A 14,408-nucleotide genomic window follows, 5' to 3' on the forward strand; every position below is an offset into this window, starting at 1 on the left:
CAGTTTGGGTTGGGTTTCTATCTTTTGCAGTACATAGAGCCAGTACATAGGCCCATCTCTAGCCTGGGCTTAGAAGGGCCCCATGAGGCTTTGGGAATTTAGGCAGAGGACAATCAGGAGAGCCAAAGGTGGCTACTGTCCACTAGTACTTATATTTATACAAGTAATTAGCATATGTCACTATCTTCCACAGCCACCCCAGAGATTCAAGGATAATAGCAAGTTATTCATACTGAGGAGTCAGCTGTAACCCCTTCTCATGAAGATCTTTCAGCTTACCACATACGACTGTTTATAGTTTCTTCTTTCCTCCTAGGCTGCCCATAATCAAAAGGGCACGCACTTTGGAGTCAGACAGATCCTGGCCCTACCCCATATCAGCTGTGTGACTTTGGGTCATACACTAAACCCACCTCTCATGCAATAATTTTATCTGCATCCTAGGTTTTCCATAGGATTCAAGTGCATGTGCAGAGAGCCTTAAATAATCTGTAGCATACAGCTGACCCTCAAACAGGAGGATTTAATTATACCACTCACCAAACATCTACTGGGCCTTTTCTGGGTGCCAGGCCCCAGGCTAAGGGTTTTACAGGCATCATTCCAGTTGACCCTCCCAACAACCCTGGGAGGTGTGCCCTACTCTGTGCCCCAAGCTTTTCACATATGAAGAAATCATCAAATTCTCACAAGAGCTAGAGCACAGGGGTTAAGGAGCATGGTCAAGGCTGCATAGCTCTGCTCCCCAAGTCCGTTCTGGGTGGCTGGGTGTCACTGCCCCTCCAAAAAGGGCGGTCCCCTAGATGACGGTGCAGCAGGGCTCTGCCTGCCTCAAGGTTTAATCAGAGAACAGAATCCAGGCAACTGAATGGACCCAAATCAAGATGTGGGGACAGCTTTACGTTGGGCAGAATGAAGTGCAGAGTGAGGTGCAGACTGAGGGCTTCAGAGGACCCCACACTCGGGTTTGCCAGCACATCTGGGCAGGACAAGGCCACAGCCACGGCTGCCTCATTCCTCTGGTTCCTGGTATGGGGACGCGGGCTCCGGAATGTCAGGGCAAACCCAGACAGTGCTGGTTCTTGTGGAATCTGGGAACCAATAAAACAATGACTGGAAAGCAATGATCTGAGAGAGATTCTTGCTGTAATTTTTCCACAGAAATATACGATGTAGCAAGCTAAGTAAATTCTTGGAAACCTGGAAACCCCCCAAAACGGGTAGAAGCAGCTCTTAAATTTTTTTTTTTTTTTACTATTTCATGAAAAAGAGAGAGATAGACAAAAACCACATTTCTTGGATTTCACTTTGTTCACACAAACTTTTTTTTTTTTTTTTTTTTTTTTAGGAAAAACTGGCACCGTTTAAGCTCAGCATGAAACTGTCACTCCAGGAACTGTTTTAAAAGTAGCCTATAATTGTGTGGCTTGGAAAATTAATTTCTTTCCAGATGAAGAACAGGTCTTCTAAGTGAAAATTATTGCCGCCTCCGCCTCCCTCCCCCCCGGCCCCCGCCCCCGCCCCCCAGGAGGCAGATGGAACGATGGGCAGGGGCGGGGGAGCCTGTGGGACGCTCAGCCAAACAAAAGGGCTGCCTGTAACTTGCCTAAAATAGAAAATAAAAGTTAACACAGCTTCCCGCCCAGCAGGCCCCTCTCTGGAGCCTTCTGTGGAGCAACAGGTACCTCAGCAGGATGCTGCCCCCAGAGACTCTCGGCAGAAGCTCCGGCCCCCCACCCCACCCCGCCCTGACCTCGGGTCTCCTTCCCACCTGGGAGAGCAGGTTCACCCACCAGCGTCCCCTCCGCACGGTAGTGGCTTTTGCTTTGTTCTGCTGAAGAAACTCAAATCACATTGCTTTGGTTCTTCTAAGAGAACTTTTTGGAGAATGATACATATTACATGAGCTTTATTTGGAGGAGGCCCTGGAGAGGTAAGGTGTCCATCATCGTGGGACAAGGCTTGGCTTTTAAGTGTGAAGGACAAGGGTTCGAATCCCAGCTTTGCCACTTGCTGTCTGCGTGACCTCCGCGTAAAATGGCGAGGACGAGTCCTAGCTTGCGAGTAGGGTGGGAGGGTCAGCGCGTGCTTAGCGCTTAGGAACCTCCGCCTCCATCCCGCTCAGGCCACTAGAAGGCAAGTGGCTCGCTCCACCTCCGCAGCTCACCTGAGAGGCTGGCAGAGGGAGGGAGGAGGGAGGGAGTGCGGGAGGGCTGGGGGAGGGGAGGAGGGGAAAGGAATCCTCCAAACTGGTCCTAAATAATCCTCACCTAGTACCTTATTAAGGTCGCTAAAGGAATTTGCATCCCGGCCGCCCCGCTGACCGTAAACCTGAAGCGCATCCCCTCGTGCACTCGCAAAAGGGTTCACGTGAAATCCACACGGCAAAGTCACACCCTCAAACTGAAGCCGATTTTCCGATTTTGAAAGCTTGACTGTCGCATAAAAAAAGGCTTTCTTTTCTTCTTTTCCCGCTCTTCCTCTTTCCTCTGGCGCCCCCTCCCCCTTTCCCCTCCCGGTCACCCCCCCACCTCCCCTCCAGCGCGCACACAAAAGAGGACCCCGAGATCGAGGTACCGGAACCTGCGGGCTTGTTTACCACTTCGGGCAGCTCCGCGAGGCGCTGCCCGGTGCCGCCACCTACCGGCGGGCGTCGGCACTGCTCCCGGGTGCCGGCCAAAAACTGCCGGCCGATGACCCAACGCCGCAGGCATCTGAGGATAACCTTTCCCCTTTCTTTCCAAGACCAAATAAGGGGGCTCTTCCCTCTGCGTGCCGGGCCTGTGGCGGTTAGGCCAAGGGGCGTGGAAAGGAGGATCCGGGAACGAGGCTGACAGTCCGCAAAACAACCGACCACATTGTTCCCGTGGCGGCCGGCCTCCTCCCTCCTCCGGGCGGGCACGGCCCATGCCCAGGCGGGGCGCTCCCCGCCGCAGCGGGCACGGGGAGCCGGGCGGGCGGGTGGGCAGGGCGGCCGTGCGGGGGACCCCGAGCCCCATCGGCAGCACGCCAAGCCCCCTGCCCCCCGAGAAGTGGAGGGCAGGGTACCCGCGGGCCCCGCCCCCTTGCCGCGCTCCCTGAAGACTCTCTGGGGGCCCCCGGGGCAGCAGAGCGGCGGGTCCCTGGACCCCGGCGGGGCGGGGGGCGCAGACCGAGGGGAGCCAGGCCCGGCTGCCAGGCCTCGGAACCCTGGCATCACCCCCGAGGGAGGGAGGGAGGGTGGTTGACAGTGTTTGGTAACCACAGAAACCAAGATTTGACCTATATTTTTGAATATGGCCTCAACTCTAGTTTTCCTTCTAGAAATCAAAGGGAGAGAGTCTGACCTGACTTGCTCTTACTTTCCTCCCGCTTTGTACTCCACAATGCCACCCAGAAGGCTGGGCAAGTGAGACCTCACTGGCTGGTTTGCCGGTGACTTGGGAGGGTCTCCAGTGCAGTGACTGTCCCCCTCTCGGCCTCCTACCAACCACAGGTCCTCCTGCCCAGCAGTGAAGGGGACATTTCTGGAGGGCAATTGGACGGTGTTGATTAGGACTTTATATTTAACGTTTAACTATTTCATTCCAGTTGTAAGTTTTATCCTAAGTAGGTAATGGGGAACGACAGTTGGCCTTAATTGAGCATTTACTGTGTGCTGTAAACTGTTATGTACGTTTTACAAATAACTACTCACAACATCCCTCTGCAGCAGGTATTATAAATGCCCCTGTTTAATAGAGGAGGAACCTGCAGTCAGAGGATAGGTTTCCACTCAAGATCACCCAGCTGGTAGAGCCAGGATTTATGCTTGGACTGTGGGGCTCCTGAGTCTGTGCCCTTGACCGCAACACTAAATGTTTATCAATGGGGATTTGATGAATTTAGAGCACATCCGTAGAATGGAATACTCTCCAGCCACTTAAATAGTGATGTAGATCGGGAATAATTGGCATGGAAAAAAATGTCCATGACGTATTGTTGAGTGAAAACAGCTGGTTGCACAACAGCGTGCATTACAGGATCGCGCAGCTGTGCAGGAGGGCGCGGGGCCGTGCTGGCTGTGGTCACCCATGGGTGGTGGGATTGCAGGTGGCTAATTTCACAGGTATGTTTTCTGGGTGTTGCTGAACCCTTTCTGGAAATGAATGGATGTTATTTTCCAATAACAATGCCATTTTAAAAAGTGGATAAAGGAAATAACATTTCTTGATACATACACACGCGAGACCACTGTCAAGGCTGTTTCTCAAATCCCACTTTCTCCAGAAAGCCTTCCCTGAGCCCTCATGTTGGAAGTTGCAGCTCCTCACCCTTCTTACGAGTGAGCACTTGTGTGCAGTCAGATACTCAGCTGCATGAGCACATACCTATGTCACCAGCTAAACTGAAAAGTCAGGGAGGGAGGTGCAGATTGTTGACATTTTTCAGTACGTCCCTTAGTATCTTGCCCAGCAATTTATCCACTGCAGAGTTTGAATATTTATCAATAGATTGGTATGAACTCATGATGATGCGGCAAACCACAGAAGAGTTAATGGCATAATTAGTTGTTAGATATCTGCCTCTTGGCACAGAGTAGGTGCTCCCTAAATGTTTGCTGGGCCCAGGGCTGCTTTGCTCCAAGCACCACTTCCCTTTGGGAAATCAACATGAAAGCTGCTTCTCCCTCTTTGGGGGCCTCCAGGTGATCACTGGTCTATATCAGGCAGAATCCTCGGGCGGGGCAGGTTCTGGTTGACTTAGCAAGAACGGGTAGCTCTTGGAATTGATGGGCAGGTAGGAGAAGGAGTCTTGGAAACTGGGCAGGAACAAAAGAAGTCAGGCAGAAGGAAGAGTCCAAGGTCATGTCGGGGTTCCCCGGGCACTGCCCCCTGCTATGGCCAGAGGCCACTGCCTAAGTGGATTCCGTCTTGTTCCTTATCTTGGATCAATTATCCAAGGTTCAGAGCCTCAGAGGGGATCAGTTGGTTTAGCCCAACTGATATGCCCAGCAGTGGGCTGGCAAATTGTTAACAATCTGCTCTCCAGTGGGAAAAGCTCTGATCTGTGGCAATTTGATGACTTCTATGGTGTAAACATTCCCACCATGACGGATTTTTATCTGACAACCATTTAACACCCAGCTCAAAAGTTTCCTGAGGACTTAAGAATCTTGGCTCCAATGGGCTGGTGAATCTCACTCCAGCACATCCCTGCATGTTTCCCATTGACTGAGGTTCCCATGGTGGGGAACACCCTGGAAAGGAAGGCAGTGGGATGCTAGGCAGTCCAGAAGAAAAACATCAGATTCCATATTTCAGAGCAATCCAAGGCCCTAACCAATCCATAGGGTAGTCACCAGCAGCTTTGAGAGTAATACCCAAAGGAGGGTGAATGATGGAATGTAAGAAGTTTGGGGTGGGGGGGTTTGTTTGGAGGCAGAGATGGGTGGTGGGAGAGATGTTTAGATCTGTTCCCTTCAGATCTCAGCTGGTGCCCCTGCTGTGCTTGGAATGACAGCTCTCCAAGAACAAAGACCCAGCTCTGAATTAGCCAATAAATGGCCATGAAGCAGTGAAACCTTCCCCAGGAGGGATATACCCCTTTACCAGGCCTCAAATCCAAGGGCAAGAATAGTTACAATAAAGGCTACTGTTGGTGGACCCAGAGGCACTGTGCTGAACTCAGTCCCTTGTCAAGGTAGTTTTTCTATGGATGGATCACTGATAAACAATCCCACTGGACTTTGATCCCTTGTCCTCAAGACTTCCTAAGCAGTCAGTCCACTGAGTCCCCTTTATGGCAAGGGACACATGTCCAGCACTCCATGTGGTCCCTCAGACCCCTCCCTCCTGGCTGAGGAAGGGAGGAGGCAGCTCCGCTCTTCCTCTCTTGGGTGGGGTTGTCAGTACAATAGCTCAGTCTTCTCCAAAGAGATGCTCTTTACAAATCTTCTCTAATATCCAACAACTCGATCCTTCTAAACTCTCCAGGGGGCCTTGGTTTTGAGAGTCATGGAACTGGTTCTTTGCTCGCCACTTTGGAATGCAGCCTCTATGGGCCTCCGTGCCTCTGCTGGAAGTTCCAAGTTAGCATCCTGCAAGAATTTACCAACTGAGTGATGATTACAGGGGTCTTGGCCTCATGAGAATTTGCTAAATTGTACACTTAGGATTTCAGCATCTTACTCTATGTGAGTTTATAAAAATAAAGACCCAAAATGTTAGAAACCTTATATATTTACTACCACATGAGAGGTGGAAGGCACTGGTAGAAAGGGAAGTTGGTTGACTCTTGGAAAAATGGTGCATGAAATGTCCATCCTAATTTCAATCATGGTCTGGGATCTAAAGGGATTAGCCAAATTCTAGCCTGGTAGGGGGTGGGGAGTATGGGTTGGGGGGTGATGGGTGCTGGTGTGAGTTTGGGAGTAGACCCCAAGGGCAGGGAACTGTGACATTGGCTTGTGGAGGTAAGACAAAACAAAGCCACCCTTTGACCCCGTCTTATCCTGTCTCACAGCCTAGCCATGTTCAGTCACGTCTTCCACACTGACCCCTTAAAGTCTTTCCATCAGTGCAGTAACAACTGTTATAGAGGCCCCCTCATTGAGGCTGTGCTCCACCCCCCACCCCCCACCTCTGCTTCCATATCAGAGGACCCTGGAGGGGAAGGCCAGTCACCAACCATTAGCCACGACCTGGTGCATGTCTTCTAACAGCCTTTCCTCTCTTGAAATCTGATCTGCATCAGTCAGTTTGGGATAGGTCCTGCTGTGGTAACAAACAGTTCCACATCTCAGTGGCATAAAACAAAGAGGATTTATTTCTCAATCATGCTCCATGCCCATTGTTGGGAGACTGGGGTCTCTGCCCTGAATCAACCTCATTCCAGGTTGGCAGAGAAATCATTAGCCAGAATGTTGCCAGCTGCACGGCAGAGGGAAAAAGCTTGGCAAATGGAGCTTTGCTGGCTCTTAAATCTCCTGCCTGGAAGTGACACATATCATTTTCACTCACATTTTATTGGCCAAAACAAGTCACATAGCTAACTTCGTGTCACAGGGCAAGTTACACGGCCAACTCCAATTCCATCATTGCCCAGAAAAAGACCGGGAAGTACTTGATGGACAGCCTGAAGCACTGCCCCAGAGCCCTTCTCCGAGCCCTGTCAGATACATTCGGAGGATAGCCACTGGGGCAAGCAGGGATGGGATGGAGCCCAGAAATGTTTTGGGTCAAAAAGGAAGGGCCAAGGATGAAGTTATTCCTGTAAGATGGTGATGGCAGGGAGCCGTGAGAGTAGATCAGAGGAGAGGTTTAAGAGAAATGGCTTGAGGAAGTGGGTGGGAATGGAAGAATGAACGTGAATCCAAGACAGATAAGAGATGAATGAGGACATTCTCATTATCAGACTCTTAATTCTCTGGATTCCCAACAATGGGGCTTTCATTGTCGGTTTAGTGGATTCAGCTTGGAACCTCAGGGCAGGCTTCTGTGTGCTGAGAACTTGATAAACCTCCTGAGCGCAGGGAGGAAATAATTGGCTTTTCTGTACCGCTCCCTGTCCTGCCTGCTCCTACAGGTCTCCCTTCCAGACCTGCCCTGAGCCCTAGAAGGGCTTCTACCTGCCTTTCCCTTAGAAACAAGTCCTAATGCATCACTGAGATGCCTGTATGGGTCCCTTTACTTAAAAATATCACATTTCCAAATATTTAAAAGTAGAAAGACTAGGGCAGAGAATCCCCCTACACACATTCTGAAAAACCTTTTCTGCACCTGCACTGTGAGTATAACAGGGCCACCAGGTTAAATCCTGCAGAAATCTGGTCTCGCCCAATCTTCACAGTAAGCTATGTTATTTTCCTATTTTACAGATGAGGAAACTGAGACTTAGAGACATAACCACAGATACAGAGCTTGGCCACTCCCATCTGTGGCAGGGCTGCTGGAGCTGCTGTGGCCTCAGAGGTGAACGGAGCTCGAAAGGGAGCCATGGTGGGAACGAAGCACATCTTTCTTAGCAAAGGGCAAGGTGCTGCTTCTGCCAGCCTGCTTTGCTCTGAGCTGGGTTCTCAGATATCAAGGGCTAGAGGAGGAGGCAAAAATACGAGAAATCAGAAGTGTCTTTCTTCCCCAAGGATGCAGCACCAGGAAATGGAAAAGTGTGGGCCTGTGGATGATCACTCAGCTATTTACTCTTCAGTTCATTCATTCAATAGATATTTACTGAGCGTTAACACTGTGCCAGATCTGGGAACACCAGGATGAGCGAGCCAGCCTGGAGTCTTGCCTCACAGAGGAGAGTCCTGACTCTCCCACTGGTTGACTAAGTGATCTCAAACGACTTAACTGGAGTCTCAGTTTCCTCACCTGTGAAACCGAGCATAGCAGTTTCTACAGAGTAAAACTCCATGTGGTTTAATGAGCTCATGCACACGGATGCCTGGGAACCGTTACTTCTTCCATGCCCATGGGCAGGGGTAACGTTCAAAATATTGAATAATCCAGGAGGCACAGGCACCAGCCAGTCAGAGGGGACATCATCTGACTGATCAGAACTGGATTGGCCAGGGTGCTGGCCAGGGCATTGCTGTTTTCATAAGTGGATGTTTAGAGAGCTCTGGTAGCTGGAGCACCATGATCTAATGAAGGATGGTTGCCCAGAGTTGGCTGGCCTCTTGACCCCTGCTGGCCCAGGCCCATCTCTGTGCTCTTGGTCACCAGGGGATGGCAAGCATGTGTGGACGGGCCCCACCCCTAACTCCCATGCCCCTGGCCTTCCGATGCACCCACTCTTGTAAGTGCAGGGCCAAGGATATTTGGAGAGTAACAAAAAAATATAGAAATAACCAGATCCTCATCTTGTGCTTAAAGCCCAAGTCTTTTGCTCTAGTGTGAGCCTGGAAGAGATGCTAGAATACCTTGACCCTCTCTCCTTGGGGGTAACAAGCCCTTGCCAGGACCAAAGTTCCCACAGAAGAAAGAGTCCATCCCAGTGCACCTGCTGGGAGGATGGAGGTATAAGCAAGAGCTTCCCCCAGCCGCTGCCGGGAGCCCACCTGAAATAAATTAATTTGTTCTGCACTAGTTACAGACATGTTACAAAGCTTCATCTCTTAAAGTGGCAGCAAATGTCTTTTAATATTAATGAGGATGATTCTGGGGGAAAAAAATGTCTCTAGAAAGGGTTTTTTGTTCTTTCGGAACGTTAGGCTCTCCGCACTTCATTACCCAGTAAAGCACCCCCCCACCCCGTTTCCCATCTTCTGTATGATTAAAAACCAATTTGTTCCCATGTTTGTGTGTGGCTATGTGTTTAGACCACAAGCAAAAAATTAGACAAAGGTTGGAATTGGAATTGAGGTCGGATTGGGAAGGGAAAAAAAATATCTGCCAGCTCTGTTTGGAGAAACCCACATGGAACGATAAATTGCAGTGAGCAACACTGACAGTCATGTGAAGTATTCATGCATCACCGTGAAGTGTTTTAAATCACGTTTCTCAAAATCATTTCCCTCATTCTGCTACCAGAAAAGGGAGACCTTCACGTACAGGATCACAGGGTGGAGGGCAGTGGGGGTAAACCATCTCTCCCCCTGAGAAGCTCACCGGGTTCTGGAAATGCTAATGACTTATGTGACACATGACATTCTGAAGGTGCTATTATTACACCTACATTACAGATAAGAGACTGAATCATCAAAAAAAAAAAATGTTCAGTGATCTGCCTGGTGTCAACTTAGAAGTCACTGGTAATGGTTTTGAAGGATGCCGTTGCTTTACTGCGCCTGATGTGAAATCACGGTCACGTCAGGCCAAGGGTGACAGACAAGGGATGGGGCAGGGTGACTTCCTAAACTCTTGGAATTTCTCCATCGTGTGGGAGAGCAGAAAGGGAGTTGGGGAGCCCGCAGCCCGGGAACTGCACACACCTGCTGTCGGCTGAACACTGATGGGGCTGGGGAGGGGGGCACAGACAGATTCCAAATGGACAAATGGACAGCAGGCAGCATGGCTTTAGGGCTGCAGTGGGGGGTCACCCCCTCAAAGTTGTCTCAAAACCCTTCATCTTCCAAATAGTGGCCCTGAGCAGGGTATGGTACTGGTGGGGATACAGGGCAGGTTCATGCCGCCCCATCTCCGCTCAGCCCCCATGCAGAGGCCAGGAGCCCAGACAAGCTGCTCCTCCCAAAGGCTGCTGACTCTTCATTGACCATGTTCACATTGGTTTGAGCTCAGACTGAGACGGGGACCAAAGTCTGCGTAACTTTGAGACATTGGTGGATCCTGAAAACATTGCCATTTCAAAAAAATGGGAGTGATTTTATGTTTGCGGGAGGTGGAGGCACATCTTTGGGAAAGTGCTGCCTAGATTCCGCAAAAGCCATTTTAAAAAGCGCTTTAAACATTTAGTGATGCGAATGTTTGACCCATGCAAGAGGGGGGTCTTGCAAACAGCAGATGCAAATCACTAACTGCATCTAACTTTTTAACATGATGTATTTGCCCCAAAAAAGCATTTTAAAAAGAAATGCGTTCACATTTTAAAAATCTGAATCTCCTACATAAAAAGACAGCCCTGGGGAATGGGGGTAGGGGGTGTGGCTCAGTGGTAGAGTGCGTGCTTAGCGTGCATGAGGTCCTGGGTTCCATCCCCAGTACCTCCATTAAAAAAAAAAAAAAAAGATTTGAATCCAGACTTGTTTAAATAAAAATCTTGTGTTTTTAAAAAAAAAAAAAAACTAATAATGAGCCTTAAATAAAAAAGAGAAAGAGAACTCTGAAAATCTAGATCACTGCACCCGCATGTGGATGGCCCCAGCTGCCCCTTTGGATGGGGCACGGCCTCTTCCCTACTCCTCACCTACATTAGCCACAGCCCCTCAGCTTGGGAGCTGAGCACCAGCTGTCACTTGTCACTTCGTTTGCACCATTGGTTTTGTTATAGTGGACTTGAGTTTTTCTTGGTACCCAGGCCCCACCAAACATGAAAAATAATAATAATAATAAAAAGAGCTAAACACACTGATGCCACTCGCTGGCTCCTTGGAGACATTTGAGTTTGCCTCCCTTGATACAGAGGATTGCCCCTCCTGGAGGCCAGATGCCAGTGAGGTTTCCTTTGGATAATATTTTTCCTAAGGAGGGATCTGGGCCACCTGCGGCGTCCAACTGTTGCTTGTTTTTTTAAGAAATATTAATATTAAAGCTAATATTTATTGAGCACTTACTCTGTGCCTGGCGATTTCCCAAGCTCTTTACATGAATTAACTTATATAACCCTCTCAAGAATATGCAGTAAATACGAGTCTCACTATTTTATAGACAGAGAAGCAGAGGCAGAAAGAGCTTGAACAACTTGCCCCATGTCTCGGAGCCAGGGGGCAGCAGGGCCAGAATTCAAACGCAACGCAGCAGGCCCCAGAGACCACAACTGTGTAGCCGGCCTGTGTGTGCTGGGTGGGTCTTCCCTGGGGCAGTTTTCACAGGTTTATCTGCCAGGGTTGGCTAGACCCTGTTCTAATAGGAACCCTCAAATCTCAGTAGCTTAAAACAACAAAGGTTTCTTTCTTGCTTATGTTACATGATTACTGAGGGTCAGCTGATGTCTCACAGTCATCCCAGACAGACAGAGCTGTTCCTGTCTGGAACATCGCCAGTTGCCAGGGCGATGAGAGGGGAAAGAGTGAAGCAGCTGTGCCCCAGCTCGCAAAGGCTTCCTCTAGGAAGTGGACTTTATCACTTCTGCTCACATCTCATTGGTCAAAGCAAGCCCATCTCCTAGGGACCTGGGGAGGGCAATCCTCGTGCAGAGAGAGGAACTGGTGAGCAGTCTACACAACAGGGGATGGAGCCAGTCTGCAGGAGAGACATTCATGAGCCTCAGGGAGCAAGCGGAGTTGTTTGGGGTCCCACAGGACAAAGGGTGGCACAGAGTTAAGAAGGGGGCCTTTCCCCCACCATTCTGCTCCTGTTCCCTAGGCGGGACTGATGGATTCAGGAACCTTGGGAAGCCCACCTATCAGGAATATTGGCATAGACAGAAGCATACTCCTCTACTCAGGGCCTTTGCATATGCTATTCCCTCTGCCTGGATCTGTCTTCCCACCATACCCCCCTTCAAACCTACCCAGTTCCTATTCATCCTTCGTGTCTCAACAATATGCTCAATTCCTCTGAGAAGCCATCCTCATACCCGTGACTGGATGAGACCCTTCTGTCCTTCTCCTTCATGGCACCTCAGGGTTTGACTTGTCAGCCTTTATTAAAGGTTATCGTTGTGTGTTGATTTGTGTGATAATGTGACTTGTGCTTGTCTTCCCTAGAAGCCTGGAAGCTTCATGAGGGCTGGCTCCAAGCCTCTTTTACCTTTGTACCCCCAGTGCCTGGCACAGGACCAAGTTCACTGCCGAGTCTCTTTAATACCCACTGAACGCATGTGACTGGGACATGCACTGTGATGACTACAGTTGGTACATGGGACTGTGGGTCAATGTGAGGCTTCCCTTTGAGGACTCTAAGAAATAATTGAGGGAGGATTTCCAGGGGTTCCAGTAGTTGAGGCGGAGTCAAGACAGGAAAGAGTACACAGAGAGGTAAGCACTGTCTTAGGGGTTCCCCAGAAGCACAGTGTGAGCCAAAGATCAGAAGCAAGTAGGGCACGGGAGAGGTGATCCCAGGGGAACCTAGGAGGGGAGTAGGGAAGTGAAGCAAGGATGGGAGGAGACGGTGGGTTATCAAGTTGCCTCTGTGTGCCATTTAAGCACAGTCCCCTGGACCTCTCTGGGACAGGTGAAACATGCAATACGGAGATATCCCAACCAGGGGTGGGGAGCTGGGGTATCTATACACCAACCCCACCCAGTTGATCATTGATGAGAGTTGCTCCCAGGGCCTGCTGAGTGGACAGCAAACTGGCTCTTGCAGCAAAAAAAAAAAAAAAACAAAAAAAAAAACAAAAAACCCAAAAACCTCAGACAGAAATGCAGGTGCCAGCAGTTCGGAAAAACAGGGGATATGGGCAAGTCACAGGCAGCATCCACTTCACTAAGAACGAGCAATTTCACCTTCATGGCATCTTCCCTGATGACGACAGCTTAAGCTCTGACTCCAGGGTCCTCAAAACCTGTTTCAGATTTCCTGGCCTCTGGGAGTGGGCTTGGACGTCCTTGCCATAGTTTCAGGATAGTCCCGTGCAAAATTTGTTTATGGCTTGGCCGTATCACTACTTCATCATTCATCATTTCATTTAATAGACCCTCAAATGTTTATTGGGTCTCTTCTGCTTGGCAGGCCCTGAGTTAGGCCCTGGGGTACAAAATCAGATAAAACACTGCTTCTGCTCTGAGGTACTTTACAAAGCACTATTTCAGCAATTGGAGAGGTGCTAATACCAAACAAGATAGTATGTTAAATAGGTTTGGAAAGCTTTACAAAGTATCGCCTCTTCTTAGATAATGGCAAAGCCCATTAACATATTAAAGACTTTGAGAAGGACTGCAGAAAAGAAATCTGTTTAGCTATGTTACCTAGGATTTTACAAACTTATTTGACCTTGGGACTCTTTGATACCAAATTGCCTGTACTAACAGTTTCTAATTTCCGTCCCAAGGAACTAGAAGTCCATAGAACACACTCTGAGAAAGCTATTGGATTTCCATCCAATTCATTGAAGGCCTGGATAGAAAAAAGGCTGAGAAAGGGGAAATTCACTCTCTTGGTCTCATGGTCTTCAAGCTGAGGCATTGATCTTCTCCTACCTTTGGACTTGGACTTGGACTTGGATTGGAATATACACCATCAGTTCTCCTGGGCCTCCAGGTGGCTGACCACAGATCTTGGGACTTCTCAGCTTCTATAGTGTGGAGAAATTTATTATAAGGAATTGCCAATTTTTTAAAATAAATCATATGTATATGATACCCTGTTGGTTCTGTTTTCTCTGGAGAACCCGGACTAGCATAGATTTTGGTACAGATTTTTGGTAGGATGGTCTACAGGGCCTCACAGTTTATAAACTGCTTTGTGAGTGAATAGCAATGGAAGAAATCTCAAGGCCTTCACATTAATTCCTTGCTCTGGGATATAGTTTCCATCTCACTCCTTGTTGAGTTGGAGTTCTTTGTTCTAGGAAACATGTAAAATTGTGCATTTACAAAGAACATTATTTATAAATTCCAATGGGAAAAAGTCCAAATAGTGGAAACACTGATACTGTAATTACACTTAGTTTTGAGCCTAATTTTCTTGCAACTTTTTTCCTTAAATTGTTTCTTGACTTTGCCCATAATCATGATGAGTTAAGCTCTTAACAGGAAATCAGCATATGGCTCTTTAATGAATCAACAGTGCAGGACCAAGAAGTGTGCAGGTTGGTGTTTATTTTGAGATCAAAGGAAAAAAATTCAGCTCAGAAATACCTGTTTTCTGGAAAAATCAGACTCA

General features: G+C 48.8%; 1 long non-coding RNA gene across 1 annotated transcript; it reads left to right on the forward strand.

Moving 5' to 3' along the window:
- Nucleotides 1-1,572: 1,572 nt before the first annotated feature.
- Nucleotides 1,573-13,883, forward strand: LOC116660207. Its single transcript, XR_004315613.1, has 2 exons — nucleotides 1,573-1,933; nucleotides 13,576-13,883. It is a non-coding gene; the product is annotated as an uncharacterized LOC116660207 (long non-coding RNA).
- The last annotated feature ends 525 nt before the right edge of the window (nucleotides 13,884-14,408 follow it).

This window comes from Camelus ferus, chromosome 27 (assembly GCF_009834535.1).
Source record: "Camelus ferus isolate YT-003-E chromosome 27, BCGSAC_Cfer_1.0, whole genome shotgun sequence".
NCBI lineage: Eukaryota > Metazoa > Chordata > Mammalia > Artiodactyla > Camelidae > Camelus > Camelus ferus.